General features: G+C 37.7%; 1 non-coding gene across 1 annotated transcript; it reads right to left on the bottom strand.

Annotated features, from left to right (window-relative positions):
• Positions 1-3,093: 3,093 nt before the first annotated feature.
• Positions 3,094-3,165, bottom strand: TRNAV-CAC (transfer RNA valine (anticodon CAC)). The gene has a single exon. It is a non-coding gene; the product is annotated as a tRNA-Val (tRNA).
• Positions 3,166-6,012: the final 2,847 nt, after the last annotated feature.

The following is a 6,012-nucleotide window of genomic DNA, read 5'->3' as shown; positions in this document are numbered from 1 at the left end:
TATCTATATCCTTGTCTTCTTTTAAGGTGTTAATAGCTCTTATAAATCTTTTAGGGCAACTAGATTCCACTGGTTTTGACAAATTGGCATACACTAAATCTTACAGATATTAATTTCATCACTATTTGAATTACTGTATTTCTCTGAATTACAAAGAGACTATGTGACATCTACACAGATGGCTTCCCTGTTAGAGCACACAAAACTTAATCCAGAGCCTAATGCACACAAGGAATCTTTGTCTAGTTGTTTATCAGACAGTTTTATCACAAAAGAAGGGTTTGTGTTCTTAGTCCAGTCGCTGTTATTAATAAGATGGTCCAACTTACAATTTAGTGTCATTTTGTAGCCTATTGCTTTCATTCCTTAATCTATCATAGCAATAGTCCAACATCCGGTTCTTCCAATATGTCGGTATTGCCATTTGAAAGGCAAGTTTCTTCTCTCTTGTAATGCGAAAAGTCTCCTCCATTGTATGTTTCTTTAATTCAATGTGTTTCTTTAAAATGACGTTTTGGAATTGATGAAATAGTCGACCAGACAGCTGCAACAATCGTTGAGGTAGGACACATCTTGGCATCTCTTATTCATCAAGGCATTTCCTTTCCAATATATATATATGTATATATTCTTTCATAATATTTGCCATTTCCCGCGTTAGCGAGGTAGCGTTAAGAACAGAGAACTGGGCCTTATAGGGATTATCCTCACCTGACCCCCTTCTCTGTTCCTTCTTTTGGAAAATTAAAAAAAAACAAGAGAGGGGAGGATTTCCAGCCACCCACTCCCTCCCCTTTTAGTCGCCTTCTACGACACGCAGGGAATACGTGGGACGTATTCTTTCTCCCCTATCCCCAGGGATAATATATATATATAATATGTATATATATATATATATATATATATATATATATATATATATATATATATATATATATATATATATATATATATATATATATATATATATATATATATATATATATATATATATGTGTGTGTGTGTGTGTGTGTGTGTGTGTGTGTGTGTGTGCACGGATAAACTTTAAGGCTAGCCGGGTGTACTGGTGATGCCTTTGACCTAAAATGTAAGTTCAATTGAGCCCGTAGGCCGACCCTGCACGTAGCTTGAATCCTTTTGTGTTCACTATAATCTTCTTTACCACATCTCCTCTCCTTAATCCCTTTATCTTCACTATGCAAGGCCTATTATAATCTTCACTACAACCTCATCTTCATATGACCTTATCTTGACTAAGCCGGTTTCAAGGAAGGCTTTAGATTTTTCCGCTCACACAAACAACGTACTTACATGGGGCCCCACGAGTGTAAACCTCCCCCCTAATACAGTGCAAATAGATGATTACACACACCTACACACCACTACCACCACTAACAATACACAGAGAAATAGCCTCTTCGGTTGCCTTTGGATCCTCCCTTGAACGTAGTTTGGAGGATTTGGGGGATCAGGTCAAGAAGGTTAAGTTCACTACTACCTCATATTCACCAACGTGTATCTTCACTATTAGCTTATTTTCACTTAATGATATCTTCGCTATACCCTCTTCTTCACTACACCGTTATTTCTACCATACCATCATCATTGCACTCCCTGATGTTCACTAAAAGTAGTTCTTATCTTCACTACATAATTATTTTGAATAAACTTTACTCTTTGATAACCCTTATCTCTACTACATTCGTATCTTCACTACATTCGTATCTTCACTACAACCTATCTTGACAATATCCTTATCATCACTATACTCTTCCTCACTACACTCTCATCTTAACATCATCCTTCTGTTTACCGAACTTAGTTCAAAGTCTGACTTGAACGTAGCTTTGTAAAGTTTGTGTTCCTCATTGTGTTACCTCCTTATTATCATTGTAAAGGCAATTGTCACTACTCCCTAACTAAACCCTCATCGTCACTACACTCTCATCATTATCATTACTTCTTGATGTTCAATACAAAATCTCAACTTATATATTTATCTTCACTACAGAATAATTTTCATTGCACCTTAATCTTCATTACTCCTTGTTTCAGCTAAATCCGTATCTTCCATTCATTCTTATATCTTATATTAGTTACATCTTTACAATATTTTTATGTCTTCTCTGTTCCGTCTTTTGAAAAATTGAAAATGAGAGTAAAGGATTTCCGGCCTTCTGCTCCCTACCCTTTTAGTCGCCTTGTACGACACGCAGGGAATACGTGGCAAGTATACTTTCTTCCCTATCCCCAGGGATAACAGCATCTGGTGTTCCCAGACGGTCACCCATCCAAGTACTAACCAGACCCAACGTTGCTTAACTTGACTGATCGAACGATATATATATATATATATATATATATATATATATATATATATATATATATATATATATATATATATATATATACATATATATATATAACACTGAAAACAAGGAATTTCCCAAATAAAAATGGAAGCGCCGGGGTTTGAACCCGGGTCCTCTCGCATGCCAAGCGAGTGCTCTACCACTGAGCTACGCCCCCAAGAACATATTTTGTGACATAGTATTATATGAAGTACTGAGATTACCACGGCAAAATAGTGTTTGACCGACCGTTGCCGATTAGCCGGCAAAATAACCATAGGGTAAATCTCCATGTTTCTGTCGTGTTTTCCTCTCAATTTTCCACGAAGAAATGAGTTTTACTTTTTTATCGTTGCAATAGACTGGAACTAAGCAATAGACTGGAACTAAGCAATAGACTGGAACTAAGCAATAGACTGGAACAAAGCAATGGACTGGAACTAAGCTGACCTGGTATGAGGTCAGAGCCCTCATTATCATCCCTGTTAACTACCGGAAGCAGATTAAGTCGTTCCACAACCGATGTCCGGCCCATGTTAACTCTGATGTGCCCAGCAGTTGGAGGAGGATCGCCAGAAGCTTCTGGAAGATTTCAAGGACGTCTTAGTGGACCTGACCCTTTCAGATAAGGTCGAAAACCTCAATTCATTGTGAAGATCTTCACTATAACGTTGGACGAACATACTGAATGTTGCACACATGTGATGCGGACAAAATGAAAAAAGATAAAGACAAAAATTATGTCTGGTGTGGGTCTCGAACCCACGACCTTGAGTGTGTGAGACTCACGCTCTACCACTGAGCTAACCAGACAATAGAAAAATACGTCTGTTTCTTCAATTTGAATTAATGAAAATCTTTGCGAGGCAGCGTTAAGAAAAGAGAGATGTCTTTGACGAAATTTACTTGTTTGGCTCCTTCTTTTGTTCTTCAGTATCGAAAGTAAACATACTGAAGGATATATATATATATATATATATATATATATATATATATATATATATATATATATATATATATATATATATATATATATATATATATATATATTGAAAGGGATCGCAATTTTGCACGTGATCAAGTATATTCTTATGAGTTCACAGGGAAAATAAACACGATAAGTTCCCAAGTGCACTTTCGTGTAAAACTCACATCATCAGGGGAGACACAAGAGAGAAATATAACAGTCAGTTGATATACAACGAAGAAACGTAGCTAGGACGCCATATGGTAAACATGTGATTGTCCAAGACAGACAACAAGCGTATCATAAACTTATTATGTGGACAAGAAGGTGCATTGTTTACAAATTTTATCAACATTAAAGTTATCCAATTTGTATAGACCATCACTAATATTAAGATTATAATTCTTTGTGTATTCAGTAATAGAAGATTCAATTATATTTTTCGTGGTACTTGAGTTAGAGTTAAAAACTGAGATGGCATTATTAACTCTAATTCCAGTATCACGAGAAATATCATTGAATCTTCTATCATTAAATACACAAAGAATTATAAACCTTAAAGCAACATGGCGGTCAAAAATAAGCTTTAGGAATGAAGTTTATGAATGGAATATCAGTGAGACGATCCAAATAACGAATGAATGAGAGCGTAGTCAACATACAATATTTTATTTATTTATTTATTATACTTTGTCGCAGTCTCCCGCGTTTGCGAGGTAGCGCAAGGAAACAGACGAAAGAAATGGCCCAACCCCCCCCCCCCATACACATGTATATACATACGTCCACACACGCAAATATACATACCTACACAGCTTTCCATGGTTTACCCCAGACGCTTCACATGCCTTGCTTCAATCCACTGACAGCACGTCAACCCCGGTATACCACATCGCTCCAATTCACTCTATTCCTTGCCCTCCTTTCACCCTCCTGCATGTTCAGGCCCCGATCACACAAAATCTTTTTCACTCCATCTTTCCACCTCCAATTTGGTCTCCCTCTTCTCCTTCTTCCCTCCACCTCCGACACATATATCCTCTTGGTCAATCTTTCCTCACTCATCCTCTCCATGTGCCCAAACCACTTCAAAACACCCTCTTCTGCTCTCTCAACCACGCTCTTTTTATTTCCACACATCTCTCTTACCCTTACGTTACTCACTCGATCAAACCACCTCACACCACACATTGTCCTCAAACATCTCATTTCCAGCACATCCATCCTCCTGCGCACAACTCTATCCATAGCCCACGCCTCGCAACCATACAACATTGTTGGAACCACTATTCCTTCAAACATACCCATTTTTGCTTTCCGAGATAATGTTCTCGACTTCCACACTTCCATGGTTCCATCCGCTGCCAGATCCACTCCCAGATATCTAAAACACTTCACTTCCTCCAGTTTTTCTCCATTCAAACTCACCTCCCAATTGACTTGACCCTCAACCCTACTATACCTAATAACCTTGCTCTTATTCACATTTACTCTTAACTTTCTTCTTCCACACACTTTTCCAAACTCAGTCACCAGCTTCTGCAGTTTCTCACATGAATCAGCCACCAGCGCTGTATCATCAGCGAACAACAACTGACTCACTTCCCAAGCTCTCTCATCCCCAACAGACTTCATACTTGCCCCTCATTCGTCATATAACGCGAACTTTTAAATCCTTCCATTCAGTTGGGCCGTTACTTGCCTGGCTGCCCATTCATAATATGTCCTTTTATATTGTATGTTGCCCCTATGTATGAGGGGCAACATACAATATAAAAGGACATATTATGAATGGGCAGCCAGGCAAGTAACGGCCCAACTGAATGGAAGGATTTAAAAGTTCGCGTTATATGACGAATTTTGATAGATTATTCAAATTTCCATTCCAGTTATGAAACGTAATGGTTGTGTTCAGTTCTAGAGACAAAGTTTAAAGATTTGTGTTTCAAAGATGAACCACAAAGGATATCGTTAAATTAACTGACATTAAAATTTGTCAATTAAGTAAATCATTTTGTACAATAGCTGTAATTTGACAGGGTTAAAAGTTCGCAATTTCTTTACAATTCTAATTCAAAAGTTTGAGATTCAATGACGGTTTGCACAAGCTTAACGTACATTCAAGTTTTGTGTTTATATGACGTATCTTAAAGGACTCTGGTAAAATAACGCAGCTGGAAGGTTTACGTTCAAATGATGGTGTTTAAATGTTGATTGATGAATGGTAGATTTAAATGGATAGATTTTAAGTTCCCGTTTTCATGAGCGACTTTAAACCTTGTGGTTGAATGTCACAGTTTAAAGGTTGGTATGTACAATGTTGACCAGATGGCGGTAGTGTGTAGACACAGCCATACCAGGTCGTATTTATCATCATTAAAGTCACCTTCCTTACTTACTTATGGCGGCGATGAAATTCACTGGTTCTTGATTCTGCACCAATTAACCTATCAGATAATGGTACAATGTTTGCCTGGTGTTGCATATATCACGTCTGTTGTTGAAACACAAGAATGCCAGGTGACTTTGGGAGTGGATGATAATGTAAAGATCAATATAAATGTGGGAAATCTTGAACCGCTTTCACCAGACACAACACATGTTTGGATCTTGTTGCTTGTTGGGTTTTACGGCCATCGACCTATGAGCAAGGTCATTAGGTCTCCAACCTATTTGATGTATGACTGATGTCA

The sequence above is a fragment of the Panulirus ornatus genome, chromosome 58 (genome assembly GCF_036320965.1).
Source record: "Panulirus ornatus isolate Po-2019 chromosome 58, ASM3632096v1, whole genome shotgun sequence".
NCBI classification, from domain to species: Eukaryota; Metazoa; Arthropoda; class Malacostraca; order Decapoda; family Palinuridae; genus Panulirus; species Panulirus ornatus.
Note: the sequence above shows the minus strand (reverse complement) of the source record. Positions and strands in the feature narration are given on the sequence as shown.